A 12,972-nucleotide genomic window follows, 5' to 3' on the forward strand; every position below is an offset into this window, starting at 1 on the left:
ACGATTATAGCCTACGAAGAAACGTTATGGAATGACCGGTGACGGTCACGAAGTTACATACCGCGCATGCGTGCCGCGCATACCTATTCGCGATTTCTATTCGAAACACTACACTGCCGCGATTGGATTTTTCTCTAAAATCGATAAATTTTTAGAACGCGATCTGATAATTTGGTAATTTATCACGAGGCAACTTCTCTCGATATTAATTATAATATGACCTAAGAAGATAACCCTCCATGCAGATTAAAAATGGTTATATACACAAAGTTTTATTTTTCGATACGTAAGCGTAAATTTCCAATGGAACAGAGAAAGCTAAGTCTCGTATATGTGATATCAGTTACGATACATGCAAAAAGTTTAACTCTTACTTTAGCTTAAAAATGGTCGCATATATATACAATCCTACTTTTCGATATGTAAGCGTAGAATTTGCAATGGAATAACAGAAGTTGAATCTGGATTGCGATATCTTGTGCGTCCTCCGAGACGCGTTTGTTTCAACGAAACCTACATGTCCGTTGGAATCAAATCGAACTACCGTAAGTCATACGGGGCTGATGGGTAGGAAAGTTGCAAACGGAATCGACAGTAAGTTTTCCTCGAGGGAATTGTGCCCGCCTGCAATAAAATCACTGGACGAAAGGAACCAAGAGTAGGAGGAATAGTACAGCTTATATTACTTGCAAAAAAAAAAGAAACATTTTACCGTTTCGTCCTAACCTAAAAAAATTAATTCGCGGAACAATAAAGTAGCCAAAAATTGTAAGCCAATATTATCTCTGTGAATCACCATTGTGACGCAGCATTTTTATGACTTTTTTCAGAAAAAAAAACGTCGTTCACGAGAAACTGTAAGTTTCCCAAAAATTCTTCCTTTCATCTGAATGCAGTACAAATAAAGAATATGATATTTGAACAAAAAAGAAGCTAGGGTTGGTTTTACTTTCCTCGACGACTACATTCTCTACATTTTCCCCTCGGTTTCCTATCAAGCAAGAATCACATTCGATACACACACAACCGCTTAATTCTTTCCACATATATACCTCCGTCTCTAATATAGGTCGATAGGTCGATATACTCATGGCTACAACTTAACCTTTCATCGGAAAGACATACGAAACTGTAGCAGACTATCAACCTGCCCGTAAAACAACTTCTTTCCTATTTATTCTATAAATATCCACCCATGCATAGGTTCGCTTTTAACCATCTCGAAAATCCCGAAAAACGCGGATAACCTACATACTCAACCTGCTCAGCCATCGTATGATGATCCATACTAAACTTTCTATTCAACCGGCTAATATTTTCAGCACATGTAGAACAAGTGTACCATTGGTGGTACACATGGTTTTAGTTAAAAGTAACATCAAATTTAATGCGTCAAATGGATCCTTAAATAATGATTAATGGATACCAACATTGCTATATCTCTATTTCTGTACCGGAGATTTCGAGTTTAACAAAAATCACTAGATTTTAATTTTAGTAAAAATACCTGTAAGTTGGTATGATGAGCTAATAAGAAATTTTTGGACGATGATTAACCAACAGTGGTCAGCATCGTCCCCTTAATACTATTACAGAAAATTCAGGTTTCAACAAAAATCACTAGATCTTGATTTCAGTAAAAGTATTTTTGATTAGTACAAAAAAAAAAAAACAAGCAAATAAGAAATATTTTATTTACATTTATCTTAAAAATATATCAAACAGCGACATCTACTTAAAATATTTATTCTCAGAGATTTGCCGGCTGGTCTCTTAAGACACCTTCTCCCCTCACGGATGTTTCCCTAGAACCTAAACGTCATTTGCACGAAATTGCTTTCGAAGAAACTCAACCTTTGTTTTCCTTCGAACAACTTCGCTTTTATTACGGCCTCCAAATTCTAATTCACAATTCCCTAGATCTTCGATCGTAATAAAGTGGTAATCCTGGCGATACGTAAATCCGTAGTAAACACCGTAAAAAGGTGTTAGAATGGTGCGCGATAAGACCAACCCTGAGCCAACCACCGAACACGACCGTTTTCCCCACGTGCGTAATTAGTTTTGACGGGCTATCGATCGCGGCCGGTTTCGTCAGCGTCGCGAGTAAGTGTCAAAGGTTGAGTACACTTCCTTGCAAGTGAGTCTAGGTCAGCCGTATTGGGTCGATACTATGAAAGCAGGACAAAACGAGGACAGAAAGCTGGCGTGTGCTAGAGAGGGAAAGAGAGAGCGAGAGAGAGAGAGAGAGAGAGAGAAAACGAGCCTTCGATGTATTTCAGGACAAAGCGAATCGGGGAGAGCAAAGGCGTGCGCCCGTGGCAACGTGGTGGGGATAGCCAAGGGCTGATACGAGTAGTGGGGGGTTGAGGAATTTTATGCACGATTATTTCAACGAGAATGGCTGAGTTAAAGGGACGGCGACTACTCGGGTCTGACTAATCGCGACCCTTTCTACTGTACACAAGATCAGACCGGCCCCGGACTCTGCTAAACTGTTATCAATCCTCTGATTCATCGGGTCTACTATTAAACCCGTGCATATTATATACAACGACTCATTCGAAAACGTACCAGGCGTACCATTAGTGTGTACCAGGGTCTCAATAATTCGTGCTTACATTCGAGCCGAGGTTTGTGTAACTCGAGATCGTGTTCTGAGAAAATAAATATTTCCAGCGTAGCACGGTGGAAACGTCGTAACAACGAAAAACGACAAACTAGCGGATCGCGCGCGTACATACACGTACACCGTGTGCACATGGACAGGATTACCTCACCAGCTCTCCCAGTGTGTAATTCGAGCCTGCTTCGATTCCGTTTAGCTCGAATCAACGAGAACAGCGTGTAACAATGTTTCCTCTCCTTACGTAACCTAACAGAATTTGACTAAATATCGCTGTACATAATTTCAGAATGCAAATAACCCTCGAATCTAGCGATCCAAAATTTAAGCGTATCAACGTTTATTCCTTAACGGCATAATGCTATTTGGTATGGTATGTGGGTACATCGAAAGAATTTCAGGTGTCGTATATGCATAGAATAATCAAAGAAGCATCGGCAAGTTCATCATAGCGTACGTTTAGACGGACAAACTTCAAGGCATCGCGTTATTCCATAAGAGCATACGAGCCATTATCGCGTCATTCACGTATACCTTGCTGTATGAAAGGGTGAAAGCCGAAGAAGAAGAATAAGAAGAGAAGCGGAGGCAACAATGCTGGAGAGGAATGCAGCGCGAGCAGAAGCTGCGCGTGATAATGCGCCTGCCCGATCCCGGGACAGACGAGGTGTAGAAAAGAGAGACCGTTTAGAAGGACGGCGAGTCTGGGCGTCTCTGTCGATCGCACGCGGGCTCTGGCAGGCTGGCTGACACTCCCGAAATAATGTTCAACCGCGACCGGTGCAAAAATGGGAGGGGCGAGAGGAGCGGCGTAGGGGCGGTCGCGCCGGAGTGGGAGAAGGTTGTAGCGTGAGAGAGGCGCGCACCGGGGGTAGGTAGGTCGAGGAAGAAGGAGAAGAGGAACCAAGAGGAAGGAACGAAGGACGGATCGAGCGAACGGACGGACGAACGGTTACATAATTTTCGTAATGTCACTATTGTGCGGCGATCCGTGCACATGCGATCCGGTCCAGACGACGGATGTGTCTCGCGGCACAGGGGAGAGGAAGTTCAGCTGGAAATTTGAGGTTAGGAAAAAAGGTTAAGGGACATACTATATGAAACTGATGTATTAGAAACGGGTGTTTGAGACGGAGCTAAAGTAAAAGAAAAATAAAGGTTAAGAAAATAGGCGCGTATACGAGAATCGATGTATATGTAGAATATAAAGAGACACAAGGGAGAAAGATTCGATACGATCGTGAGTAGAAATATATGATCCAATGGTTGGTACACGTGTGTCTATGTGCGGCAGAAGACACACGAGCACGAAGTACGGGTGGATTCGGAGGGGTGGTGAGATGGCACCAGCCTGCGGAGGAGATGGTATTGGGTGGGCACACATAGACGAAAGGGAGGCGGGGCAGGGGAGCGGCTGTTTGCGGAATGGCGAATCAATCGGTTGAGGGTTCGGGGCAATACTCACCGCGCGCTGATGGTCTGCAAGATGTCTCGGTGTCTCGTCGAGGTGGCAAGAGAGAGAAATTTGATGTCACATACGCCGCTTCATCAGGCCACTGCGCGCCGTTTATACCACTCTGCCTTTAGCGCTTGGCGCTTGCTACTAAAAATATACTCACTTGCCGTGTATTCCCCCGCTTCACGTCTTGTACCGTGACCGACACATTTATTCGCGCGTTTCGAAGCACTCGTATACTTGCAACCACGAACAAACGGATCGCTCGATTACCCTGGATCGTGTCACGGACGCCCGCTCGTTGCCGTGTGTTGCTGGCTGCCGCCGCTTGTCGCCGCTGCTGCACGCCGAGGACGACGAAAGACTGCCAAGAGGAACCAAGAAAAAAAAAAAGAAAGACGGTCCTCGAGTCTCCCTCTCTCACATGTATTACACACGCGGCTCTTTCTTTCTTGATGGGCAGAAATTGGACCAAAGGAAAGTTTGAAAAAGAAAGAAAAGAAAAACGGAGAAAGGGAGAACGGAAAAATGTAAACGAAGAGACTTCGAGGGGGAGACAGACAGAGAAGCGAGAAGAAACAGCAGCCTCTCGTAGGTTTCGCGCGGCGCGACCCACCAGACACGAGACCCCGCGCGACGCACGAAAATACACGCGCAGCCCCCGGAGAGCTTTCCTCCTCTGATTCGAAACGCGAGAAAACGCGTACCGAGTAATCCAGCCGACACACCGGTCAAAATCTCTGACACACTCTAACACACAGAGAAGAACCAGGGAACGGGCGTAAAAGGGGGGGATAGGTATCAGGGGAGTATACGGTAATTGTAAGTGTATATATACGTGTACATGTATGTATGTATGTATGTATGTATATGTATGTCGTAATGGGGAAGAAAAAGGGGCAATATCAAGGGGAATAGGGAGAGTTTTGACGGACAGGAAAAGAGAGAACGAAAAGAAAGGACGGATCCGAACGGTTTGAGAACGGACAAGAACGAGGGAACGCGTAAGAATGTAGCACAGAGAGCCGACGTCTACGAGGAGAAACGCACGGGAAGAAACCGAGGAGAGGACGAAATCGCTACTTCTTACTCTTTCTCCGCGAGGCGCCGCGTCGCGACGCGCCGCGCATGCACTACTATGCCGACGACCGTTGGAAAATCACTTCTCCCTCCGCCACCCCCTACCCTGGACACCCCTCCTCTTTTCTCCTCGTTGTGCGTCTCCGCTGTGACACGGAGAACACCTATAACCTTAGGCACACTCAGTTTATCGCGTCTCTACGGTACAGATGATTTTTGTATCTTTGTAAAAAGGGGTGCTTTCGGGTCTTTTTCTTCCCCCCCCCTCCCCCGCCCCCTCAATATTGTAATACTTCTGCACTCGTAATATAGTAAAGTCTGGATAAGTGCTCGAAATTCGAGACTCATGCTAACCACTTAGGATATGGTTATAACGGATGCGTATTTGGACGAATCGACATTCTGACGAACTCGATACGTCACAGTAATCGAATATCGTATGCATTGCAGCCTTCAGATGGCTCCTCCTATTCGTTAGAACCACCAGTTTACTCAAATAAGGATCCACTATAACTACTAGCTTTGTCCAGCACAGCTATAGACATTGGTTGGGGTCGAACGTTCGAAGAGCTTCAAGAGTGGTGGCGACATGAACTATGAGAAGTGTAGAGACCACGGACACAATGTTTAAGAAATGGGCCTCATTGAAAGAGACTCCATATGTCTGTTTCTTTTAACGAGGACCACGCTCTTCGTAGCACCCGCGTTCTATATTTCTTATGTCTATGGCTGGGGATGACAACCGGGCACTTACGGCATAGATCGTGCCGAGCACTTATCCAGACTTTACTGTATACTATTATCGTCGATACGCGTGTCTTTCCATCCTGCTTCGTTGGTCACGAGACAAGAAGAGGAGAGAGAGAAATTGAAAGTAAAAGAAAGAAAATGAAAATATATAAATGTTTCTTGTTCGAAGCTATCACTTGAAATATTCGATACCGGTACAAATTACAGATATCCACCGAAATACAGGTCGATGTCTTTCCCTTTGTGCCGTTTCTCATACAGGCTGGTCGGGTCAGACGTATCGCGTGTTATCAGCGGACAGCGAGCCACACAACGTCCGCGCATGGACGAGCCTCGTTTGCGTGCGCGCGCACGCGAGCGTGTCTTCCGTTTTGCGAGTATGTCGCTGGCCTCGTGTGTCCGTTCGTTCCCGCAAGGCCTGTATTATCGAGATACAATTCCTCTTTCTCTCTCGTCCTCTCCCTGTATGCTATATACAGTCGGAGACAAAAATAAGCGGACAGATAATGGAAGTAGATGGACATCGATAAAGTTTAATCGAACTAATACCAGTGTTACGTTATATTCTTAAGTTTTATTCATTATATACCCTAAATTAAACGAAATTATTGATTTACATTTTAGTGTAAACAAGCCGTATTTAACAAAACTTCGTCGATACCTATTCCCACTACCTAACCACTTATTTTTGTCACCAACTGTACATACGTATTACGTATTCAATTATTCTGTGCTAAATGTGTGTCAAAATTTCTCTCTACTTCTGTGTACGTATGTCTGGCTTGCTTTCGGTGTCCATAGGCGCGTGTAATGTTACTTTCTTTTACTTTTAATAATAGTATATTTATTTTACGGTTGTGTACGTACGTGTGTTCTAACTGGGTATTACACGTCGATGTGTTGTGAGAGAAAGAGCAAGAGAGAAAGAGAAAATAGAAAGAGAAGAGAAGAAAAGACACGGATAGAGTGCGCGCGAGAGGCAGGGAGAGGCTGAAGGTCCTTCGTGCGCACGAATTCGGTGCAAGCCACTGCGCCCGATCTGCACGGCACTGCGGTCTCCGTTCGACTGTCATACCTACGCTGTCCGAAATGTCCCGAGTTTACGCGCATGCACACTGTGGCGCCCCGACCGCCCAACCCTCTAACATACTACCCCCGTTTTCTATCTCCTTCTTTTTGCTTCTTTGTCTTTGTACTATTTCCATTTTTCTACCTCCCTCTCACCCCCTTCCTTTCATTGTTATCATTCTCATTAGAAAATTTTATTATCTAAGTAAAGTGTTTCTTTTTCCGTAAAAATTGTTTAATAAGATTTTAGGATAATGATCGCAGGCTCATATAAAAGTAGGATGTATTTGCCTGACTTTTGTGGTATGGTCGTACAGGCGCGGATTAAGGGCGGCTATAGCCCTGGATCTTGCTACTCAAGGCAAAATATTATACAAGTTATTTTACGATTCATTTATGGTAAAAAGATCTAAAAATGCAATTATTTCTAAACAACGCCTACCAACAATCGTTAAATATAACTTATCACAAAATTATAATGCATATACTATAATGAGTAATTCACTCGCTAATCTTACAAAAAAAAAATTTGTTTTAAATAAAGATAAGCCGACTATCTTTTAAAAATTCGTAATAAAAAATTTGTTAAACACAATTTATCACAAAATAAGTTCTGTTTCATATTTACGTAAATTTATTTCACTTTGATCGTGTCCTCTATTTTTCTACGAAGGAGACCTCCGCTGGGTCAATAGTCCCAGGCCTTAAAAACTTGAATCCGGCACTGCGTGTATGTATGTGTACTATGACCAGTCATACTTCGCTTCCACCCCTTCTTCCACCCTTTTGTTGGAACAGCCGAGCGCGCATACTCGAAGAAACATTAAAAAACTTAAAAATCTTCCGGTATAAGGAGGACCGTACGATTCACCTCCCAGATATTTCTTAATAACTCTTGATGCTTCTAGGGCGATCAGATTCGCGGAATTTTCACGCCAACCGAGAAAATACGCGGAGATCGCACAATTAAGTTCTCCGAGTCCCTGACCCGTATATGTATGAACTCCTTATTCTACTTTTATCCAACCACTTTTCGAATATCTCTAACCTCATTCTTCTTTTTCTAACAATCGCTTTTATGATACAATCGTGAACCTTGAGAGGTTACCCCATCGATCCCATTTTCAGATGTAACGTGCAACGATTGAAAAACTTCCGCAGTTTTGGCAGAAATAGTTTTACGATACATTGAAAGGTTAGGCGATCGTATTTCTAAATATAATGCGAAATGACAAATTCGAGAGGCGTTTTTTTGCTTTTGGGGAAATTGATAGCTTTACGATACATTGAAAGGTTATTTGGTTCCATTCTCAGATATGAGTGGAACAACAGATTCGAAAGACTCTTCTGGTAATGTGGTAAAGGGATACAGTTGTTTTTGTAACGATGACCCATACGATAATTAGGAGCACCGATGCGTCATCCTAGATTCTTGAACTAGAGTTTCCTATTTCTCCAAAGGAATCAGCCGGTTCACCGCATTAAGAGCGGTGATCTTTGATTGCCTCTGCAGAACTCGTGCCGCGCATGTCCAACGAAGCTTCCAAAACCTCAAAATATTTTCTGCCAAGAAAAATTCATCAAATCCCCTTCCTCGACGATATTTTCCGTTGCTACGGCGGAACGCGACTAACCATTTGATTATGCACTCTAGCTTAATAAATTATGGACATCCGTATCGTCCATCAAATTGATTTCCTAATAATTGAGCATGTATTTGAAAATCCAATACTCTACCGATATACACGAAAAATAATCTAAACGGAAATTATAAATTAAAAACAACATTATGTTTCTCTTATTCGAATAATAAAGTGAAATATTAAAATATTTTTAAAATTGAATGTAAGAAACAAAGCTGAAAAAATGTTTACGTGAAAAATGCTACAATTCCTGAATGTAAATGAAAAATAACCAAAATGATCAATCTAATCGTCTTTTATCAATATTTGTTATGTAAATTAAAAATGAAGTTAATATAAAATAATTTTAAGATTAAATGTAAGAAACAGACCTTAACGGGATGTTCATATGGAAAATTCTATAATTTCTGAATACAGATGAAAAATAACCTAAATGAACAATATGAGTTCCTTCTACTAATATCCGTTACGTAAATGGAAAACGATGTTCCGCTTTTCTAGAATATTTCAGAGGTTAAACACGAAGAACGAGCCTAAAAAATGTTTATAACTAAGCATTCTATAAAAATGGTGATACGCTATCGCATAATTCCAGTTCAAACAGGTTTCTATCGAAATGATGTACTTTGACGTCACCCGTGTCGTTTAAACGTATACATCAAAATTGTGCTACCACTAATTTCGACGCGTGTACGGTTATGGTGGGATTAATTTTATTGCGGGGAATTAATACAATTAATTTTACTTTATCACCGACGATGAGTAACGAGCGTGACGTCAAACGACTGAGACCCACAATTGGGGATACGTTCGTTTTTACTAAACAGGAAAAGCGTCAGTTTTTTATACCAGACGTAATCAAATAGTTTCTATATATTTTTCTCTCCCTCTTTGTCTATGTAATCAATGATAATCAAAAAGTCACGAGCTCTCCATCTGCCATGACATAACCTACTTAATACCAGGTCTCACCAAAGGTAAAAGTGCGCGGAGATTCTGTCACGACAATTTATATAAGTACGTACGTATTGCCACCTAGTGAAAGGAATCTGAACTGTGGTGTACGTGCAGCTATATCACTTGATATACCGAAGGAGAGTAATCGAACAGTAATAGATTTGTATCCCTTCAGGCACTTAAAATTATAATACGGCATCACGTCCTGAAGTATCACAAAAGTATTCTGATTTCAAATAATCATAATCAACTGAATGCATCAAATGTAAAAATTCAAACGCTATTTCAATGTTTAAACATTTAAAGGAAATTTTATATAGTATTTAAAAACACATATTTTGCTCAAGTTATTAATTAATAACGACAAAACACAACAAATTAAGGTAAGATATTACAATGCAAATATTCCATGAAATGTGTTTCTAATTGTACAATAACTTACTTCTAAAACGAAATGGAATGTATTGAATGTATTGCGGGCCACGCAATTGAATTTTTATGCAAATTCATATTTCTATGAATATAATTAAGGAATCAATTTATAATTATTTAATAGAAAAAACAATATTCTTTAATTGTTCTTTCTATTAAATATTGTAAAAAGTACTATAGTGTGGATAAAAATTATGTATAATTATGCACTTTCAAATTTCCCATAAATGCATAAAAGTTCGCAGTCTATTTATCAGACACCCTATATACGACAAGATTTTTAATCGGAAAAAGACATACGGAGAAATCGCTTTGCCGAAGCCCCATAACCCTCGGATCAAACACGACGTGCGTGATGAACAGGTGCTTAAAAATAATTGAATATATAGAGAACAAAATGCAAAAAACGAATAGATAAATAGTCTGACCTGCTAAGAGAAAAGAAACCCTACAAACGATGTGGTTTCTCGATCATCAACAGTACGACGAACAACTATATGTATTAATGTAATTACGTCAACTTTCCTCAGTTTGATAATTATAAAAATTTAAATTGAAATTTATTTTGCGACACACCGAAATTGTAACTTTCTTTACAACATATTATGATAGTTTTTAACTATTCAAAAATACTAGTTTTAAGGCACAGAGATTATTATTTGAAAAGTTATGCGTATATAAAGTTTATGTATATACATACATATATTGCATATAAACGTTGCTATATAAAATGAGGTGGATAAAGTCATCATCGCGATACCGACCGATGCATTCTTACGCATCCAGTATCTTTTTGTTGGCCAATTTATATCATTAACAATATTTATTAAACCTAACCCATCATGTGTTATTAAATATTGGGAATTCAATGTGCCTCAAAGTGAAATTCAGTGAAAATTTCAATGTCTTCTATTGTTAAGGAAAAGATTATTAAGTAAATAATTAAAGTTAGTTACAGCAAAAGGAAAATAGTAAAAAAGAAAAGAAATACTACAGAATTTAAGTAGAAGAAGTAGAAATTAGAAGAAATATGCCTATACAGATCAAAGAAAAGTACTTCATACATATTTATAGACTAATTTGGAAAACAAAATTACATAATTCAAATCTCCCGGCAGTTCACTTACTCGCGATTCCTTCTTTACCATCACACTGATTTTGAAATATTGACTTTCATGACCATGTGAGTTTATAAACATACAGGAACTGATTAATTTGTATAATTACATTCAGAATCTATACATGTATTCCTGAATGCATGACTTAATTGTGCCTTCCGGTTATATTAACATATTATATAAGTAGTATTCATAATTATGCATTTATGACTTCACGAATCAGAACTACATTCGATTTTATAAGGATAATTGTCAAGAACATAAAGTACGTTATTCTTGATAAAAAGAATTCAATACAGCAAGCAAACTAACCTTTCATAAATTTGTTTCAAAATTAAAAAAAAGAAAGGATATTTATATAAAAATTAATATTTGTAAAAATTTATATTAAAAAGATAATCTTGTAATGATATATGACTTTCATACGTATACATCGCGTAAAAACATTTCGGAAAAATTCACTAACACTTTCAAATATCTAGTCTCTAGTTTATATATACACTACCGTGTACAAGTATTTCAACACTTCCAAATTATTGCAAGTATATTAAATATACTTCAAATGAAGCTCTGTAATTAAAGTTTCATTTCTGATCTCATTTCAAGCAACCATATATATAGCCTATATAAACCAGTTAATAGATATTGATAAAAACAATAATTGATATTAATTAGTGTAAATAAAGAGCAATAATTTAAGGTGAATGAAAATTGCATCTATGAAAATGATTTTAAGTGTACCTGTTCAAGTTGAGATCTTGGAATTGGAATATGTTTTCCCAACCATATCCTAAAAATTTCTATATATTTTATATGGTGTCAACTATTTATTAGGGATGAATATAAAAATTGATTGATGCAAGTATATCCCTTGTCTTAGTTTCAATTTAGTAAAACATTTGATCCTAGCTATGGTTATTTTGGCTATGGCAAGAAGAATTAACAATAGGAACAACAAGTTCTACTAACAAGTGAAAATATAATAAAAATATCAATGTTTTGATTGGATTACATCAAGTGTATAAGTACCTATGCACGGTAGTGTACATAAAAGATTTTGCTGAAGTCATAAAGACTCTGATTAATTTGCTGAAGTTTGATTCTTAAGAAATTTAAGTTAAAAATTCGCGATACCCCTTTAACCGCCAAAAACGCAGCGCGGGATAATATGTCAGAGCATGCACCATTTTGAACGAATGCAAGTAAGGTTAAGATTCAAGATGTCAGTAAAAACAATCACAATTTAGATTTAATCTAAAATCTATGCAAGTAATTTAAAAAAATTCAATGTTGCAAGAGGTTATGTCTGTTAATAACAATTAAATTTATTATTTGTGAAACCGTAATTATTCAAGTTATATGGAAACAACATAGTCAGTGATAGCGTCACTCACCGATGACGTTCCAGGGCTCTTTCCATGGCCACATGCACTCTGCCGATGTTTCCGTAACGTCTTCCAGTATTTCCACACGACAGGAACAAATGTCGTCACTTCACACTAGTTTATTTATCGAAAACTGCAGAAATTTTTCGACAAGAAAACGCAGAAGCAAATAACAACAATCACTTCTGGACTACCGCGCGTAAACTGAAGCTAAAGCCTACTAGGCTGCGCAGTGATTGAAAAGTCTGCTATTGCGCAATTAGTAACAGGGTCGTATACATTAAGGTACCAAATTTTTTTTTAATTTTAATTATTATGATAATTTTATATATACTACATAGCATTAATTTATTGATAAAATTGCTATATTTTTAGCTATATATAACGCTTGTTTATAACTTTTTTTTTAATAAACTACCTCGTCCTATTTATTTTTCTACAAGTCCTCCATGAATAA

The 12,972-nt window shown here is 38.8% G+C and overlaps 1 protein-coding gene across 2 annotated transcripts in view; it reads right to left on the reverse strand.

The window, feature by feature from the left end:
- Nucleotides 1-12,727, reverse strand: part of PMCA (plasma membrane calcium-transporting ATPase 3) — an 83,230-nt gene extending 70,503 nt beyond the window's left edge. The window contains exon 1 of one of the 2 annotated variants that reach the window (XM_033342337.2): nt 12,525-12,727. The gene's annotated coding sequence lies outside the window, so the exon portion shown is untranslated. Of the gene's footprint in view, nt 1-4,091; nt 4,229-12,524 lie in introns of those variants that run through there. The other variant, XM_033342335.2, reaches the window with a different exon arrangement.
- Between the last annotated feature and the right edge of the window lie 245 nt (nt 12,728-12,972).

This window comes from Bombus vancouverensis, chromosome 16 (assembly GCF_051014615.1).
Source record: "Bombus vancouverensis nearcticus chromosome 16, iyBomVanc1_principal, whole genome shotgun sequence".
Taxonomy (NCBI): Eukaryota; Metazoa; Arthropoda; class Insecta; order Hymenoptera; family Apidae; genus Bombus; species Bombus vancouverensis.